Here is a 20554-nt window from a genome sequence, read left to right on the forward strand (position 1 = left end):
TTTAGAACAAAGCTTCTGTTTTTCTTTCCCCCTTTTATTAATTCACTGCTGCTTTTCTCCGAGACTCGGTGGAAACTTTGGAGTCGGGCTGGGTTTTCCCTTCAAATATGAAATTGGGGGGTGGCTTCATCTCCTGCTTGCGAGAAGCTCTGCACACCCAGCAGCTGCTGTTTGCACCTGGGATGTTGTGGGCTGGGAGCAGCTCCCATTTTTGGGATAATCGAGCACCTCTGCAGTGGGAAAGGAGCTGTGTCCAGCGGGGTTTTGTGTCCGGCTGCGCAGGGAAGCCGAGGAACCGAGCGGGGATTTTCCCTGCCCACATCTGGAGTTTGTGTCCCTCCAACATCTGCAGCACCAAGTGGTTGCTCAGAGTTCCATTGTGCTGCACTTTGTAGTGTACACAGAGCATAGCCCCCATCATGCTTTTAATATTCCGGCCCGAGAAGGATCACAAACAATTTTTTTATTTTTTTCTTAATTTTTTTTTTTTTGTTGTTGTTGCTGTTTGTTCATTTTAAATGCGCTCGAGCTTTGGCACCAGTCCCGGGAGTTTTGTAGCTACGTCAAGGAAAATGAAATAAATCAACTCCTCGGTGGTGAAGCTGGGGATTGAAAAAATAATAATGGTTAAAAAAAAAAAAATAAAAAATTTTAAAAATCTAAATAAAATTTAAAAAAAAATTTTAAAAAGGAAAATAAAAACAGAAAAAAAAATAAAATTGATCTATTGGCAAATTATATAAAAAAATGGTTAAAATGGAATTCCTTACGCTGGAGGAATGTGTTTGGAGGAGGACCCCGCAGGGAGCTGGGACAGGAGGTTTTTCCATGGAGCTTCTTCCCGGTGGCATCGCATCCAAGAAAGGCCGGGATGTTTGGGAATGGGTGAATCCTGTCACGGAAGAAGGGTGGGTGGGAGGACGTGTGCAGGGGGGGAATCCTTTTGTCAGGAGCTGCTCCCCAACCTCTCCACGCCTGCACCCCCTGGATGAAACCCTGGCAGGGGAGGAAGAGCCTGGAGTGGATTAAGAATCGAGGTGGTGGTGCTGAGAGGGGGGAGAAGCAGCAGCTCTGCCGTGCTTGCTCGTGGGTCTGGCTGCTTTTAGGTTTTCCTCTTCCCCGCTTTCCTGGCGGTGGGGAAACGCCAGGATCGGGAGCCGGCCCGTCCCCCCCAATATTGGGAATATTTCTGTGGGTGTCGTTGTGGTTACATCACAGCTCTCTCCTTCCTCATCTCCATTCTTGTGCAAAATTCAAATAATTCCCCCCCTCCCCGATAGCAGCTGTGCATGGGGGGGTTTTTTTTTGTTGTGGTTTTTTTTTTAAGTCGCTCTTTAACGTTGCGAAAGGAACAATAAAATGAAAGGCAAAACCGGCATCTTAAAACTTGGCAAGTGAAAGCAGCTTGGACTGGCAGCCAAGAATCCTGCTGTGGTGCAAAAAGAATAGCATCCACGGAGCCACCACAATCCGGGGCTTCTCCTCTTTTAACAATCGCGTCGGCACAGAGAAATAATTATTCCTTGTATCAGTGTTAAAAGAGTCAACAAGCTTAAAAAAAGCTTGCTTGGTGAACCTCCTCCAGAGCAGGTAACGATGCTCCGCTTCCATTCTGCTTTCTCCAGCTGGACTTTGGGTTTAAGGCTCTGGAGATGAGAATTAATCACTTTCAGGAGTTGGTGCGCGTTACTGACTGCCAGGGAAGGCGTTTGCCTCCCCGTTTCTTTCTTTTCCTGGATGGGTTTGGTGGGAATAGGACTGGCAAACTTCTGGAGTGGTTGTGCTCCAAGGAATGTTTTATTTCCACGGGTTGAACTCCTCGCCTGGGGGGCAGAGCGCGAGTGGGTCGATCCAAGGTGGAACACGGGGAATAATCATCCAAAAAAATCCAATTTAAAATGAGGATATTGGGAGGGGGGAGTAATTTATCTCGTAGGAGCTTGGCTGTTCCTTTTGCTCCTAAAGCTGTAGCCTCTGGGTGTAGGAAAACAGCATCCATTCCTTGAAAATATGCCATGAAAATATCCATAAATATTTTGTCTTCCAGAAAACGTTCCAGAGGAGTTGGGCCTAGCAATATGGCAGCGCACGTTCCATAGGAAATCCTGCAGAATGCTGCTGCTGCTGAGGTAATTTGGATTCTCAGTATCTGCCTTTTCCTTCTGCTTTCCCTTCTAATTCCTTAAAATCAAGTCCAGCACAGAAATCCTTAGAGTTTCTCTTTAAAGCTAGGATAAGAGTGCGTGTTTGTATGTATATATATTATATATATATATATTTTTATAGGCCTAATTACATTGGGGTTAAAACTGTGGGGAAAAGAATGGGAATTATTTCACAGTTGTGTTTCTTATTTGCCTGAATTTCGGGACGAAATGGCTGCAAACAGCTTTTTGCTCAGGCACACAATGCATTCCGTAGTGATCGATTTTCCTGGACAGGGCATTTCTGCTTTGTGGTTTGCAAGAAAACCACCCACAGACCAAACCCCAATGTTAGCTCTTCAGAGATTTTATTTCTCCATATTTCCCTCTGTATTCCTTTGGCTATAAATCTCTAAAATATCAGTTTTCTGTTAGGTTGTTGCTGACAAAAATATTCTGTATTTTCGGCTGTGCCACGTACCAAAGCCTTGTTGATCCTGTGATCACTGATAGAGTAAAATTAAAAATGAGTATGCTCAGTACAAGGATATCAAAAAACCCTAAATATAAATACCTTAATGCACAGGTTGAAACTTTTTATTTGTAATCTTAGAGTCTGAGGCAAATACAGGCTGATGCCAATTGATTTGTTTGCCTCTGATGGATTTTCTGCCACTGTCTGTATGTTCATCAGGTTTTCACAAGAGCTGTGGGATCAAGCAATGGGGGGAAAACGTTTCCAACCCCACATCTTGGCAAATCCATGGCTCTCTTTCAATCCCCCTGAATATATTCGATACAAGTGAAATTCCTGTTTAAAAAGCAGAGCTCATTAAAAAAAAAAAATTAATTAATAAAAAAAATTAAAAATCTGCATTTTTCAACAAACAAAACTGTTGGTTTGCTGCTGCATTTCTCAGTTTGCTGTCTTAAAGCTTGTCCATGAGTTTGTTTCCCGAAAGGAGCTGGATATTTGTAATTTCCATCCATTCCATGGAATGCCATCCCTGTTCCCTGTTCCTCCAGGGCTCTCAGCAATGCACAATCAGATTTACAGTGGGGATTTATTTGGGATATCCTTTTTCCTGGGATAGCTCTTGCTGCTTTTCCACCTTTTTTCTCCCCTTTTTTTCCCCCCACCTCTGGCCATGGATCCCAAGTCTCCTTTTTCCCTTTTGTGCTGGAGAAGCCAATCAGGTGGGGAGTGGGAGGTGCAGCAGGGATCAGCCCTCCTTTAGGCAGGGAGAGCAGGGTGGGTTTATCCCAACAAATCCCACATTTCCTGGAGCATGTGCCGGGCTCCTCGAAGCTCTGGCTCAGGTTTGGCTCTGGGTGTTCCCTGCGGGCAGAGCTGGGCACTCGTGTCCCGTGCAAAAAACACCCGAATATTACAGCTTGGTGTCCTTCGAGGATTTAACCCAGGGAAAGGAGATTTGGGAGTTAATGGCAAAGAGAAAAAAAAAAAAGAAATAAAAGTTTTGGGAATAGATAAAGTGAGGAAAATGTAACCTCCCCCCTACCTTGGGTATTTCAGTGAGATCATCTCTCATGAAAAAATCAAGTGTATCTCTGCCAGAGCCATTGAAATTAGCTCACTTCATCCACAGAACTGAATGTAAAGAATATTAGGGTTAAAATAAATGTACTGGCCATAAAGAAAACATTCTGCCTGATTTTGCAGCTTTGAATAACACAGTGAGACTGAGGGGAGAATTCCCTGCCAGGGGAAGAAATCCTGCTGCACCCAGCAACAGCTGACCCCCAATATTTTACCTTTAGGCCCTGTTGGACAACCTGGGTTTTAACCTCAGGTTCCCTGCAATAAATGAGCTTTGTAGTGGAGGCCTGGGGTTATTTTTGGCCGGGTAACATTTGTTGTGTTCCATTTGCAGCTCTGTTCCCAAGGAGGGCACAATCCCTCTGCTCCCTGCCCCGCTCCAGCCTTGACCACTGCAGGGACAGAGTTTTCTCCACCCCAAAATTCCAGCAGCAAAGCCATCCCGGATTTTCAAAGATGCTGCAGCACGAATTTTTTTGGCTGCTGAAAACTTTGGGGAAAAGCTGGACCCTTCTGAGGTGAGTAGGAATCTAAACTTGGAGGATGGATTTAGATAACCTTTGGGCAGATGGTGAAAGTTTAACATCTATAACAGGAATTTCTTGCCACCCAGTGATTCCAAATAAAGGAAAATTGTGTTTTATAATTGCATATTTACCAGGCTGGAAAGGTTGAAGTGATTTATTTTAAGAACCTGCACAAAAAAAATATTAAAAAAAATATATATATACATAAAAAAAGGAGAATTTTCTAACAGCATCCAAATAGCAAAATTCTTTTCCAAGTGCTGCCTGTTTGATTTTACAGAGGATAATATTAACTTGCATTAATATGGTTTGTCTCCTGAAGAAAGAGAAGTGAAAAATTGGTGGCACTTTGAGCAAGAGTTGATCTCGGGGATTTTCTCCAGCAGCTCCATGTGGGGCTCACAGCCAGGCTCTCTCCAGCCTGATTCCCCACCAATAAAATGGGAAATATCCCTGATGCAGGAAAGGAAACTTGGAAACCTCAGGGGAAGGAGGGGACGCCTCCAGCTTGTGGTGGCAAAACTTTGCTTTTCAAGCTTTATTAGAAAAATCCCAAAGAAATTTTACATTTGTCTGTGTGGAGGAGATGCAGGGTTAGGGGGAGTTTCCAGCTTGGTTAGCAGAGTGACAGGGGTTTTGGTTTTTGCCTTTAAAAATAGAATTAAAGTGGAACCCCAGCCCAGTAATGACTTCTCTGAAAGTTAAAACAACTCTCCCGCAGTTGTTTCTCCTGCCTGCTTCAGCCAGGCTGCCAGAATGGAAACAGCTCTTTGCAGGGTGGGAGGATGGCTGTGTGTTGGAATTCTGTTTATATCCCAAAATTTTGCTGTTGGATAATTTCTTGCCCTGTTTTAGTGCTATACCTCCAATGCTGTTAATTCAGTTCCTGTTACCCTCAGTGCTGTGCAATCACCAGAAATTCTGTCCAGCAAAGCGCTTGTGAGGAAGAAACACAGATCAGCTTTATTTTGGCTGGTTGAAAATTTTATTTTATTTTGCTGATTTTTCTTAAGGCTCCCGTGGGACTGCAGGAATCTGTGGCTTTAGGTCATAACAAAATCAACAACTCTGCCCCCCACCCTCCACGGAGGTGCTTTAAGGTGCTGAGAGAACGAAGTCTCCTGGCTAAAACTTGAAAATTCCATTTGCAGAAAGGCTTTTCCTCTTTCCAACCCCCCCAAAAGTGACCCCCAAAGCCTCGCAGTGAGAGCAGAAATCCCTGCCTGCTGCCACAAACCCGTAGATCCGAACTTGTGCTCATATTCCACACAAGCTTGTATCTATAGGTCTGTGGCTGGCTGGCAAGTGCACGCTGGGGTGCTGCTGCACTTCACCTCCAAATATTCTTCTCTCTTTCCTCCTTTTTTCCCCCCCCCCTCCTCCCTCTTTTATTTTTATTTTTTTATTATTTTTATTTATTTATTTATTTAGAGGAATATAAAAGTGGAGCTGCAAATCTCACCCTGCAATTATCAGCTCAGCTTTCAGCTCCGGGCCCTGCTGGAATCCCCTGCTGCAAAGGGCTGCTGGCTTGGTTGGTGCTGAGGAAAAAGGGATGGGGGGAGTTTATCTGGCATCAGGCTGAAGAAATTAAATCCCACCCATGTCCTGCCCTGCTCTGGTGATGGGGGAGCGTTCTTGTGTTAGTTCTGAAACAGATGAAATCGTTTCATTTATAAAATAACACGGAGCTATTCTTTCCTTGCTTAGCCCAGCAATTTGTGAGAGGAACAATCACTTCTCCTCCTTCATATCCAGGAACTTGGAATCCCTTCTCTGACACAGGAGGCCTTCCAGCTCCTCTCTCAAAAATCAGTTTATTATAGAACCCCTTTCCTCCCAATTTCGTGGTATTTGTGTCTTTTCAAATAGTTTTTATGAGAAAATAATCATGCTGGAAAGTCCAAAAGAAGTGGTAGGGCAGGGAAAAACCATGGAAGCAGGCAGTGCAAAGCCTGCTGTGGAATAGAAACCTCTAAAGTTGGGAGAGTGGAACAATTATTTTTGAAGAAGTCATTTTTGAAAACCCCAATGTACAGATTCTATATGAAAATAATTAGGCTGTAAACTCAAAATAAAGTCTGAATATTTCTTTCCAGCAGCTTTCAGTGTTAATTCCACCAACGATTTGCTCTGCATTTCCACTTTTAAATTTCTCTGGGTTTGAACTTGGCTGCTTTGACACATGCTGCTGTAGGCCAAAAAAGTTTTTTATTTTTTTCCCCTCTTTGCTGAATTTCCAGGGTTTTCTATGTGTTCTCTATTTATTATAGAAGTTTTTCTATTTATTATATTAAAATGGAGTCAGAGAAGTCAAATCACTCTTCTTTCTCCCTGTGAGCTGAAGCTAGGTTTAAAAAAAGGGAAAAAAATCTGCATTTTGGTGTCCTGTGTGATGTAAAGTTGGGTATAAAAGCTGATCCTCAATATTCCCCAAAAGTTTGGATGGGAAAATCAAGGGATAAAAGCTGAGGAGTCGTTTCCAGCAGAACTTTTGCTCCTGGACCGTTCTGTGGTGGGGTTTTAGCCAGGACAGGGAGCTGGAGTTGAGCTCTCCTTGGACGTTGCTCCATCCACGATGGGATGAGCAGGGGCTCACCCTGGAAGCAGCAGGAGATTGTGACAATAAAAAATTGGTTTTCCCAGGAGATCTGTGAATAATCTGGGCTGGTTTGGGGATGGTTTTTTAAATGTTGTGAATGTTTATCAGGTTGGATTCTCCAAGGGAAGTGTGGGCTCCTTTGGTCTGAGCTCCAAGGAGAAATGAGCTGGTAAAACCCAACAAAATCCACATTTCTGTAGGGTGATCTCTCCTCTGTAAAGCCATTTGTGGTAGAATGGGCTGAGAAAAGCCTGGGATTTGTCCTGGGTGTTTTGGCTCTTCAGAGAGTGCCAAAAGACCCCTGGCAGGGGAATTGGGTCAGCCTTGTCCCAAAACCAGCTACCACCATTTGGTTTGGTATTTTTATTTGATTAGGAAATCAATACTTGAAAGAGGAAAGAAGAAACAGTTATTTTTATATATATTTTTTTCTTCTCTGTAAAACATTTCAGTGCAATTTCTCTCTGAATACATTGAGACCTGCTAATCAATATCAGATTTATTATTATTTTTTTTTTTTACGTCCTTTTGGCGAGAAGCTTGGGCTAAACACAGCTGGATGCTTAGAAAGGAAACTTTAGAGAAGTGGCAACACAAGTGGGGTGAGCTGCAGGCCCTGTGCTGCTGGGAGGAGGAGCTGGGAGTTATTTCTGAGGCTGAGAGTGGGTGCTGATTGCTCCTGGTTCTCTGGGGTGAGTTTGGGGATGAGTTTTGTGATGAGTTTTGTCTCAGCTTTGTGGGACTGGTTCAAGGAAGCCTCTTGCAGGCTCTTGACTTGTGCAGGGAGGATGTCAGGGAGGGCAGCACCACCAGCACAGCTTCCCTGAATAAATAAACCCATTCAAATAAATAAATACAACAATAAATTCTATTTAATTATATATATCTATTAGATATATATGTATATATATAATATTTAATAAATAAACCAAATTAAACCTGCTCTTGCTGAGTTTTAAATGCATTCCAGCTTGTCTCTTGTTGCCCCCCTGCTCTTTTTTAGCTGCAGCCTCCCATATTCTGCCCCTGCCACTTTGTTTTCCAGCCTTTTGAGAAGCACTGCATTGTGTTTCTCAAATTCAGCCTGAATTTGTATTTCTTTGCTGCTGCTTGTGTTCCACTGCACTTCATTAAGTTCTCGAGTGAAACTGGAGCCTGACATAGCGATGTGAAGGACCTTGAAATGTGTCTTCCTTTTAGGATGGAGGGGAATAATTGGAGTCTGTGCAGCTCCTACCTGTGCATTTCTTACAAGGATTTAAAAATTATTATTATTATTATTATTATTATTATTATTATTATTATTATTATTATTATTATTATTATTATTATTATTATTATTATTATTATTATTATTATTATTATTATTATTTTCCCCTCCTGTTTTGGATTTGTGCAGCAGCTTTGATCCAGCTGCCATCCAGAGTGCACAGAGCTCCCTTCATCTGTCACTGATGCACAGAGAGCACTGCTGGAATCAAACCAGAGCACCTTAGAGCTGGGAATTACCCCAAAATGTTCCAATATCCTCTCCAAAAATCAGTCCCTTAATGAATGCAGCTCCTTTCTCTGGAAATGGGCAGAGTGGCTGCTTTAGAGGTAACAAAACAACCCTCCCGTGTGGCTGCATCTTCATCTGGGGAGGTTTCGCTGTGCTTGTTTCCTTTGGCCACAGCTAGAGCTGAAAGCAGCAGAAGTTCTCTGAGGAAGCAAAGCTTCCCCTTTTTTCTTTATCTCCTCTTTTTTCTTTCTTTTTTTTTTTTTTTTAATTTTAATATTTGGTAAATTTTCTTTTTCTCTCTCAAAATTTCGTGGCTATTTCTCCCTCCTGTTGCTGCCTGAGAGCACCTGTAAGGTCTCCTGCACACAAGGATGCCTTGTGGTCCTCAGTGAGGGATGAAAAGGGAATTTATTTGTGTGTCCCCTCCTCTCCCAGCCTGGTGAGGAGCACACAATAGCACCCTGGTAATTAGAATAACCATATGCAGTGGCAAATGGGATTCGTGATAAGCAGAATGGAATTGTGTACCCTGGAATTTGAACCGTATCCAAATACCCTTATTCAGATAATCAAATCTGGTTAAACTCTTAAAAGGCAGATAAATTTCACTATTCTGGTTATTTCAGTAATCTGATTCCCCCCCCCCCCTCTCCTCCCTCTCTTTTTGTTTATTTGCTTCTAATCAGTAAGGGAGGAGACAAGAGAGAAAATCAGGAGAGGATTTTTAGGGGAGGGATCCAGGGCTTGGGCACCTGCCCTAGAGCCAGGAATGCTCCATGGCTGAGGAGCATGGCAGGAGTGGCATTCCCTGAGCTGGGGCTGCTCCAGCTGGGCTGGGGAGCCTCTGCTTGTATTTTTTGCAGGTTCCTGGTGAAATCCAGCCCCAGAAATCCACCCTGGAACTGACACCAGGTTTTGGTTCAGCTTCCTGTCAGCTCCTTCATTTTTCAGCACGCAGGTGAAGCCAGCCTCGGCTCCAGGTCCAGGTCTTGCAGGGTTTCAGTCACAAAGCAGGCTTGGGATAAACCAAAAAATCCCAAAAAAAAAAGATTTGGGGTCATTCAGAGTCAATACTTTTGCCACCTTCCCCATTTAGATGCAGCACAGGGGGTTCAGGTTTTGTCTCACACAGAGCTGATGCTCCAGCTCCTCTCAAAAGTCACATTTTGGTTCAGGAGTGAGAGCCACCTTTCCCCTAGAAAGGCCCAGAGATGGAAATGTTCTATTGAGCAAACCTTCAGATTGCAGCAGCCCTGGCTAAACGCTGAGGCACGGTTTTTGTCATGCGTTGAACGATTTTGGAGAGCTTTCAAAATATTTACTTGTTCTGTATTTCAGCTGAGCCCAGATGAGGCTTCTTCCCCTACTTTGCAGCCTCTTGGACTTCCAGCCCTTTTTAGTGTGTTTGCCAGACTTCTAGGAGAGCTTTCTGAGCTGGGGTAAACCTTTGAACCTCTTGAGGCTCCTCATTACAACCAACTTCTGATAAAGTTTCACCAAATAAAGCTGAAGGAGTGACGTGACCGGCAGGAATCACGTCAGCATTTCCAGGGTGAGACCCCCTCCTGTCTGAGGTTTATGAAAATCAGCTGGGGAAAAAAAAGGAAAAAAAAAAAAAAAATACAAGGTCAGTCCAGGCTGAAATTTGGCAATTGGGATCTCAGCCCTCCAGCTGGAACGATGGCATTTGTGGGTTTTTTGTATTTATTTTTTGCTCAATGACTTAAGGAAATGCATTTGCTTCGGGAGGATTTGCTGCTCTCCCACCCCCTCCTTGGCAAGGAGGATCTCAGAGGGAAGGTGGGTTCTTCCTTCTTCTTCTGCATCGTTCCCAGCCCAACAGGTTCAGAGCTGAACCTCAGCTGATGATTTTCCTGATTATAACGAGACAAAACTCAGCTTTTCTGACCATCTGTAGTGAGTGTCCATTGCTGGAATCCTGTCCAAAGTCAGTGGGTCTGTAAATGCATAGGAAGTGTGATGTGGTGCAGGGGATTAATGCATGAGGCACTGTTTTATGTCATTATTTGGGAATATTCTGCCCTCTGCACCCCTGTGGGACTGAATCGCTGCTGGAGGCTGAAGGATGTTTGGAAGGAGTGGGATATTCCAACCAGGCAGTTCCCAAAAATCAGCTCTGGCTTGGGATTCTCACCTCACTCTTGGGAGAATTCAGCAGGAAATGTGGGTAGGGGAAGAAGTTTGTGGATTTTTCTCTCACCTGAAGCCTGTGAAGGGAAGAGGAGATAAAACCAGCGAGGAGTGAACAGTTCCCTTTAGTACAGATTAAAGCTCGGAGCTGGTGTCCCCTGGGGTCAGGGACATGGGCAGGTGGGAGCTTCAGAGCAGGAGAGCCTGAGGAGAGCTGCCCCAGGGGCATTCTCTCTCTCTTTTGGAAAATAAAAATTCCCTGGATGTGAACCCCAGCATTTCTGTGGCAGGACAGCAGCTGGAGTCACATTTCCTCCAGGAATCACAGAGTTACACGGAGTGAAAAGATACAATTTTTTAATTACGCTGTAGCTTTAAAACAAGGCTGGGCTGGGCTAGGCCAGAGATTCCCTTTTGTCCCCAGAAGTGTGAAATCATTTCTGGGATTCTGAAGCAGCAAGAGGCCTAAAAGGGGTCCCAGACAAAAGGCACTGGGGCCCCATGAGCTGATTTAGGAACGCAGAGCTCCACATGTTCAACAGGAACTTCCCGACATCGATAACGTATCGCAATTGAACATTGTCATTAGATTACAGATTCGCCCTAATTGCGTAATTAGGTATGATTGTGCTAATTGGGTAAAGACATAATTGACAAAAATCACCAGAAAACAAACAGGGAGCTCGGTGGCACCACGAGGAAGCGTCAGGAGAGCTGTGCCTGCCTCTGCTCTGCTCCCAGCCCCGGGGCAGGGACACGAAGGGACACAAATAATGGCAGTGAGAGCAGCTCCTGTTGGAATATTTGATCTCAATTCCTAAACTCTGCACTTCCTATTGTTATTACCAGCAGATATTCAATTTGGCAGCACGACTCAAATGCCTGGCACTTTTTCTCCTGCTGGAAATTGCAGTTCCTCTGGGATGCAAATGCACTTTCAGCTGTCCAAGCTTGGAGGGAGCAAAACACCTGTAGTGAGTGCCATAAATGGGGGAAATTTGCCAGGATAATTCATACAACAGGATGGGGAGGAGCCTAAAAATTGACCCCAGAGGGTGAATTAGGTGTCAGACCCTAGGACAGACATTTTTCTGGTGTTAAGAAAGTTCTTGAGGACTCTTTGTGGAGATGGAAGAGCAGCAAAGAGAGGTAGGGAGTCATTAGCAATGGCCAGCCTGAGAAAAACTTAGGTTAATTTGGCCTAAATCTAAAGTAAGGAATTTATCCAGGAAAAGATCTTTGCTGAATTGAGTATCTGACTGAAACAAAACTCTCTTCCTCTCCCTACCTTCCATTTTAGAGCAAATTATTGGAGAGTTTTTGAGTTTTTTTGCTCTGCTTTTAATTGCCTGGTGTGCAAGGGGTGCCTGTGTCAGTCTCAGTGTTAACAGCACCTTCTCATTTAACTGATCAGATATAGGTAATAACTTCAAAATTTTCAATTATGGAATGTTAGGTATTACAAGACTGAGGTGCAGAAAAATACTTGCAGGTGCAAGTTGTAGAAAACGAGTGGTTCAGCTGTGTGATGCTGCAGTGGTTTCATTTATAGCTGCAAGATGTGAACCAGGTTGTTCCTGGCAGTCTGAGTGGGAATTTGCTCTGTGACCCAGAGATTGGGTAGGATTTGGGATTTTTCATCAGCCTGACTCAGCACACAGGTTCACTCCCTCCCATAAAACTGCTTGAGTTAATTAATTGGATTTCACGTTGGAGAAAAGCTGTTCAGTGCACAGAGATGATGATTTTATGTCAAGGAGTTGGGTCTGAGATGCTTTTAGACAAGGAAAAAGCTCCTGGCTGGAGTCCAGGGCCAGAAATCCGTGATTTCCTTATCCAGAGCTGTGCCTTGGTCACTGCTCTAACTAATCATCAAACAGTTACAGCGACTCTGCAGTGTGCTGTTAACTAAAATATGCTGGATTTCCACTCCTTGGTCCAAGTAAACTTTACCGAATATGGGCTCACTAGAAACCGGGATCCCATCAACATCCTGACATCACACTGAGGTTATTTTCCTTTTTTCCCAGTGTATTCTCCTGCTGTTGCAGGCTGAATTCTGATGCTCTTTCCCATCTTCCTCCTTTATTTCCTGCCAGCCTTGGGCTGTGAAGGCAGGGCAGTGCCTTTTCCAACATCAGCAGAAAGTTCTGCTTCATCCTGGGAAAACAGAGCAGCACCTGCATTGAGCAGAGCTCAGCACCCATTCCTGGGGTTTGATTCCCTTGGAATCCCCTTCCAGCAGGGAGCTGCTGTGCCAGGGGCTGGATTCACCTGAGGGGCACCAGCCCAGCCCTGCTCCAGCCCCACCAGCACATTTGGGGAGGAATTATTATTATTATTATTATTATTATTATTATTATTATTATTATTATTATTACTATTATTATTATTATTATTAATTTATTATTATCATCATTATTATCATTATTATCATTATCATTATCATTATCATTATCATTATCATTATTAAAAGTATTATTATTAAATTATTAAAATAATTAAAATTAAAATTAAAATTAAAATTAAAATTAAAATTATTATTGTTAATATTATTAATAGTATTACTGATACTATTATTGATGTAATGAATATTATTGTTATTATTACTAATACTAATAATAATAAACAATAAGCAGACAGCCTGCTGCTTTAAGCACCACCTTGGTGGGTGCTGGGGCGAGTCACAAGGATCACATCCCAGCTGGGAATTAATGCAAGTTAAAAACGTGTCTTGTGAAGGGAACGTGGCTGAGGGAGGCTCGTGGTGCTTTTCCAGAATGAACCCTTTGGGGTGAGGGTCAAATTCACCTCAGGATTTCTGCACTTCTCTCCCAAGCCCATTCCTGCACACCCTTCAAACATCCAGGCTCAGTGTGGTGTGTTCAGAAAGGACAAATTTTACCCTAAACCTTCTTTAAATGCCTTTTTTTATTAAAAAAAAATAAGTATGTCTGTGTATGCTCTGAATCTGCTGTGGAAGGGGAGCACCATTCTTTTAGCCAGGGAAAAAAATTCCATCTCATGGGAAAACCTCTGTGATCTGCTCCAAATCCAGCAGGAACAGCCCTGGCTTGTTGTGTCTTATCACATTTCCATTGTGGGGAGCTGACTTTGGGCTCGGTGTCTTTCCCCCAGCAGTTCATTCCCTCTAAATTAAACCACTGAGGATTTGGAGGGGTTTTGTGTTTTTTTTTGGTTTTTTTTTTTTTGTAACTAGAAGCCCCTGAGATTATGAATTTTTGACTGCATGCATCCAGGTTGAGGTAGTAGGTTGTATAGTTTAGAATTACACCAAGGGAGATAACTGTACAACCTCCTAGCTTTCCTTGGGTCTTGCACACACCGGCGCCAGGAGCGACCATAAATCCTCAGCACTCTTTGCTCTGGACACGTGGAACAGGAAAGAGCAGGTAAGACAAGCTGGAAAAAACCTTTTTATATTTCCTTCTGCCTCGTTAGAATTATCAAAATGTTCATCTTATCAGCGTTTTTTGTTTTTTTTTTCTCTACTTGTCGGTGCTGTGTTATTGAGTTTTTAGCAAATCCAGTGATGTTTGTCTTCCTTCATTAGCCCTCGAGCAGCGTGGTGTTAACATTCCCAAAAAGCACCATGGCAACCTCTCAGTGTTCTTGCCTTCGTGGTCAGCAAGCAGAATCTCCAAAGGTAAAAATATCCTGTATTCTTTTTTTTTTCCCCCCTTTCCATCAGTCTTTGTCTGGCTCAGTTAATTCTGCACTGGGAGTTAAACAAGGCTGATGCTTCCTGATAAAGCCTTGGAGGGTTTTGGTGAAAGTACCTAAATCTACAGAGCCCTCAGGAGAGCTCCTCCTCTATCCAGAGGGGAATACACTCAGTTAAAATGGGGATTTTTAGGGGTTTTGTACATCAGAGTTGGGTGTTTCAGAGGTTGATGCCTCCAGCAGGGCTGGTTTGCTTCTCCCTCGCAGCACTTTGGATGAAGGAGCTGGGGAACACCCCAAACGTTGTGGAGAAGCTGTGGGACCAACAAACCCCCCATTTCTGATGTGTTTTACAGGTCTAAAATGCAGGGAATTGGCAACATCCAATTTACCCAGCTGCTGCTGAAATCCATGGTTTTATTTGCTTTAATATTGGAGACCTGAACAAGCCTTGAAACTCTCCCCAAACTGGAACAGAAAAGTGAACATTTTGATGCTGGCAGCGCTCAGGGTTCAGGTCCTCTGGGGGCCTGGGTGAAGGTGGTGGCCACAACCCTTGGTCAGGGCCCAGGACCTGAACTTAGATCTTTTCACTCTCTCTCTGAGTAATTCTGGCAAGGTTTTCTGAGTTCCCAGAAATAACAGGCTCTGTCTCTTCCTAAACTTGTTCATTTAGCAAATAAAAATAAGGAGCAGGCACTGGGTTAATTTCACTGGGTTAATCTGAAAGTGTGAACATGATAATGATATTTCAAGGCATCTAAATAACACAGAAAACTGTTTTTGTTTGGTTTTTTCCTGGTAAAATGGCCCTTAAAAACTTGAATAGCTGCAAATCCCTGTTTGCTGAATGCAAAGAGAAGCTGTGAGGGTTACTCAGGGCTCACTTACGAGTTGTTCCAAGAGTGGATTAATGGGATTTTATCCCATCTTGCTTTCCAAAGGGTTCCAGGTATCACTGCCATGGTTTATGGCTCTGCAGCTCCTCAGGACAAGGAAAGGATCTGGGATAACACAAGGCTGCTTCTGTGTTTCAGGAAGGCACATGCCCCAAACACATGCAGGTAGTTAAAAAATGAGGAATCTTCTTGGCACATTCTAGGCACTACCTTATTTCCCCCCCATAAATCTTTTTGCAGATGGAAGTGCAAATTTTCAGCTGCATTGATTCCCATCCAATGCAGAGTTTTTTTTCCATGAGGGTTGGGTTTTTTTAACCTGTTTGGGACTTCTCTAGGAGCAGCTTTGTGAATAATCCCAAATAAGAACAGGCTCTTTTATTTTTATTTTTTTAATTTTTTTTTGGTGACAACATTTCAGATTTGCTCTGCACACTCAAAACTTCAGGAGGTTCAAAACTAATTTATCATAACCCTGTCAAACACATCTTGATGTTAATGCTGTGAGATGTAAATGAAAAAAAGCTCCATCCCACTCCAAAACCCGAGGAACCATAATTAAAAAGGAGAATGGTCAGTGGTGAGCATAATTCAATGTGCATATTTTTCCTCTGAACAAAACAGCATTCCAGCTCTCCCCCTGATGAGAGGAATGTATTGTCAATTAATTAGACTCCCATCATATGTCCTCGGATGCCCTTCCATCATATGCCTTCCATATGTCCTTATGTCATATGCCTTCCATATGCCCCCTATGTAATTAAGCTCCTATCATATGGCTTCCATCATGTGCCATTTAAGAAGATTTCCAGGAGAACGTGGCAGTGTTACAGTTATGGACCTTTTGCAATGAGGAAAGGAACAACTCAGGAGCTGTAAATGAGGAGAGGAGGAAGCAAAAAGGAAGGTGGCTCGCCCCCTTTAATTGCTGGTTTTGTTTTCGCTCAGCTCGAGCAGTGAAGGCACAAAAGTGTCCTGTTTTCCTTGGGTTCCATTCCCAGTTTTTATTCAGTTCAGCCTGTGGATAGCCAGGGAGATAGCAACTGTTTTTCAGGGAATGTTTCCACTGGAATGTGAAATGCGAAAGAAACAATTCACCTCCTGGAAAAGTGTTTGTCCTGCGATAGGGAAATGTGAACTTTGTCCTTGTTTTGGGTCCCTGAACGTGAAGTGAAGGACCAGAAACAGCCTGGGGAGGGAATTCATGGAGAGGAGATGGGACACTCCACTTCCATCCCTCTTCTCCCTCATGGACCACGAGGAGGGAGTTGAACTTTCCTTGCCACGGGGGAGAAGATGCCCAAGGAAATGTGGTGAGATGGATCCCAAATTGACTGGGACTTGTTAGGGATGGAGACCAAAAATAGGCACTGATAATTCCACGTGTAGTGAAGGAAACTGCAAACATCCAAGGAATTATGAGGTCTTGGAATGGTTTCCAATGAAAGGACAGCTCGTTTGCCTCATGAACAGTTGTGTCTGTGCCTTCCTTCTTCCCAACAACTTCTGAGACTCTTTTCTAATCCCAAACAGACCTGACAGAAGAGCAGTGACTTCCAAGGCTGTTCTGCTCCAGCTTTTCAGGAATTGCAGAAATCCCAGCCATGCACCCAGAAATCCCAACCACACACCCAGAAATCCCAGCCAGGCATCCAGCAGCCAGGAAAGGACAAAGAGAAGGTAAAATAGTCATTTGTGCTGAGATCTCTCTGTTAAAAAATTCAGAGTATTTTGTAGCATATCCCAGTTTACCTGGACTGAATGACAGCAGTTTGAACTCCCACAGTCTGGGAACCAGTGTATCCCTAAAAACTTTGTATTCCAGCTTCTAGAGCGTGGTAAAACCTGATATTTGGATGTGCTCTGCCTAGATGAAGTCAGTATTGACCCAAAAAATCAACCTGTATTTGCTGTGTAGGCATTCTGCACTAATACAGGTGCATTCCTGAGAGACAGGTGACAGCTCTTGCTCTTAATATTTTAATTTTCAACTCAATCCTCATTTAAATCTCACACAGAAAATAAAGCCAGCCCATCTGAAAGCTTTAGGTCATTAGGGAAATGATTTGGGAAATATTTTGTGGTCTTGCACCACCATTAGTTCGCCACAGTTGTAAAGTGCATATTAAGGGAAGCTTTTAAGCCTCTTGTAGAGCACCACTGAAATTATCTGCCCAGAATTGCTACCCAAGTGTTGTATTCTGAGATATTTTATTCTTCTGGCTTGCTGGGCAGCAAGAAGATCCTCACAGTAGTGCTCATGGCAGATTTTCTCTTGCTTCTCTGTTCTCACATGGCTCTGGTGCTTGTGGAAGATGAAACTTCCATCATTAGAGGGATTTTTCCCTTCTCTCTTTTTTTTTTACCCAGTGAATTCCATCTATTTCCACACCCAGCTGAAACTCTGCTGCCACCCTCCTCAATCAGATGCACGAAGCAGAGTCAGATTTGTACATAAAAGTTCTGTAAGGACTGGGATGAGATGGAGTGGAATGCCAGAATGACTCATTGTTTAATGAATAAGGCCCTAAGTGTTCTATTGATGCCATTTCTAAATCTGTGTAATATCTATAGAATTCCTGTCATAACTGGAATTCCAAGCACAGCAACCTTAGGAGCTAAATTATGATGATGATGATGGGGTTCTGCATGAATTAATCTGGATCCTGACACGCTCCTGCCTGAAAGCTGATCAGACAGTTAAAAATAAGACAGTTGAGCTCAGAGCTCAGAAGGGCTGCTCCTCACGCCCGTGGGGATGCCAGGAGAGGGAAGTTCTCTCTCTGTGTACATGTGTCAGAGCTTAAAAGTATAAAATTTTAATCTGTTTTTAATTCTAATTTTCATTTATAATAAATAATATAAATATAATATATATATATAAATAAATATTATTTATTTATAATATTATAATATAATAAAAAATTAATTCTAATTTTAATCACAGTGAGATGGGGACATTGATTGCAATTCTCAGCGAAAGGATGAGCTGGTGTGGAGCAGCTCAATATTTGGAGATGAACAGAGGCCACAGCATAGATGGGAATCTCTCTCTTTTAACCAACTTTCTCCTTCTCATTCCTACTTTTCCCTCTTCACAGCTTGGGGATTTAGGTGTGAAACCAAGTTCAGCATTTCTGGTGTGAGTTTTTGGGATAAATTCTGTGTCCACCCAGGCTTCAGTCAGGAACAAACCCATAACTCCAGTGCTGGACTAGCAGGGTTTCAGCAATAAAAGCAAACTGGAACAGAAAAAAAATCTCATGTCTGGAAATTTCCCATAGCAGAGGAAAATCCAAAATATTTGGGAATGCATCCCCCCTTCCTTTTAATTTGCTCTTTAAACTCAAAAACTCCTGGTTGCCCTGGCTCTGCTGGTGCTCCAGGCAGTCCCACTTGCGTATATTTAGATTTGTACATTGGAAATATAAAATGTATTTTCCCCTAGCAAATGATCTGTACGTGCTATAGGGTGAAATTGGCCTCTTTGTGCAATGTCATGGCCCTGTTTCCTGGTGAAACAAGTTCAAGAATCAGGTTTCTGGGGCAGACATGGAAAGAAGTTGAAATTCTTCCTTCTGTCTTACAAGCAGTGGCTCCTCCTTCCCATCACCTCCACTCCTGACCCCTTCTAGGAATCACTGAATTCTTGATGGGCAACCAGAGTTTGCTGCTTGTTTTTCTCATGTCCAGTAGATTTATAACTCAAGCCATGAATTTTAGTTTTTATAGACATTTTAGGTCTCGTCCCTCTTATAAAATGGGAGTGGATAAACCTCTGCTTGACACTAAAGGGAAAATTTTGGGTCCAGAGACACTAAAATGGCACAGGAGCTGTTCCACCAAATCTGAGAGGACAAAAAGTGGCTAAAAAGGTGCCACTTTTAGCAAAAGGAAAAAGAAGAAAAGAAGGGCTGAGGAGGAAGACTGGGAATCTCTGAGTTTCACAAAGTGAGTGCAAGGAGATGTGTAGTGAAATTAAATACTGACAAACTGAAACTGTTTTATGAAGCATTTCTTTTTCCACCAGTATTTAATTAAAAGAAAAAGGAACCTAATTGCTTTTAGAAGTTAATGAGAACTTTGCAAGTCTAGAACAGATCAGATACTTGTGTTTTTAATAGCCATACACAGAATTATGGGCGTTCATTGTAATAACTTTGGAACTGAGCTTAGACTCCATCAAATTTGGGATAAAAAGCAGCAACCAAAGAGCAGGGAAAGTCCAGTGGGAAGGGCAGATTTGGGCTGTCCAAAGCTGCTAATTCTGGTCACTACTGGGGGAAAAGGCTGGGGAAGTCTGGAGCATGGCCCAGTCTGCTCATGGCTCCTCCAAAGCACTGAATGCACAATTTCCCACCTAATTCCCAAATCAAAGCCAAGGGGGGGTGGATGTTTCCCTTCCCTTGGGCTCACAGGCTGGACACGAGTGCTGCAGTGCCCAGGGCAATGCCCCAAACGTGTGGCACTGGGTAATTCCTGTCAGAGGAAGGAATTCCTGGCAGAGGGAGGGGAGGGACATCCAAGGCCAGACAGAGCATCACTGTAGGGCTGGGCACAAACCCCAGCTCAGCCAGGCCACAGATCTGCCCCTAAACATGGGCTGTGGCCCTTTTCCTCCTCAAGAAACAGATTTCTTGTAAGCCTGGCATTACCAGGAGTCCCAGAAGTTTCAGGAGCAGTGAGGGTCACACCTGGCTCTGCTTTCCCACCCTCCTTTCACTGTGAGGTCGCTCCCAAGCCCCCCTGGCTGGGGATTTGTGCTGCAGCAGCTCAGGTTGGTGTGAGATTTGGGGTCACCACAGCTCCTGGTGAGTGCAGGCAGCCCCTTTGTGCTCCTCAGCTTAAGTGAGATTTAAGGAATTGCTGCAAGCAGCAGGTCAAACCCATTCCCGGATTAATGGCACTGATGTGGCTTTAGTGAGAAGTTTGTTTTGCTTGTGTTTGAAGTGGCCTCTCATCTCCTCTGACAACAAACAGCAGCCGTGGCATCCCAGAGTGGCTCCCAGTGGTGTTTGCAGCCTGGCAGGTGCCTCAGAGCCCCCTCGGCTCTGCACTGCCTCTCACAAAGGATGGGGAGGCTGGGATTTCTAAAAAAGAGCGAGGAAGAGAAGGGAAAACAGGAAGGAAATAGGAAAAAAAAAAGCAGGAAGGAAATTGGAAAGGAAAGCAGGAAAGAAACTAGAAGGGAAGAAAGGAAAATAGGAAAGAAATTGAAAGGGAAGAAGGGGAACCAGGAAGGAAATTGAAAGGGAAGAAGGGAAACCAGGAAGGAAATTGGAAGGGAAGAAGGGAAAAGAGGAAGAAAATTGAAAAAGAAGAAGGGAAGGCTCCACTGCTCTCTGCTGCAGATCTACAGCTGATTTTAGAGCGCCCTTCCCTTCTGAAGTGGGAAAGGAAGGGATTTTGTAAAAGCCCTGAGATAGTTCAGTCACGTGCTTGCCTTCATTTGCATGTGAGAATAATTATTGAGAGAGGAGTTAATCAG

At 43.5% G+C, this 20554-nt stretch overlaps 1 long non-coding RNA gene across 1 annotated transcript; it reads left to right on the forward strand.

Moving 5' to 3' along the window:
• The first annotated feature begins 1429 nt into the window (after positions 1 to 1429).
• LOC131588376 (uncharacterized) lies at positions 1430 to 16809 on the forward strand. Its single transcript, XR_009279573.1, has 5 exons — positions 1430 to 1590; positions 2048 to 2129; positions 4037 to 4220; positions 14058 to 14150; positions 16600 to 16809. It is a non-coding gene; the product is annotated as an uncharacterized LOC131588376 (long non-coding RNA).
• The last annotated feature ends 3745 nt before the right edge of the window (positions 16810 to 20554 follow it).

This window comes from Poecile atricapillus, chromosome 25 (assembly GCF_030490865.1).
Source record: "Poecile atricapillus isolate bPoeAtr1 chromosome 25, bPoeAtr1.hap1, whole genome shotgun sequence".
In the NCBI taxonomy this organism is placed as follows: Eukaryota; Metazoa; Chordata; class Aves; order Passeriformes; family Paridae; genus Poecile; species Poecile atricapillus.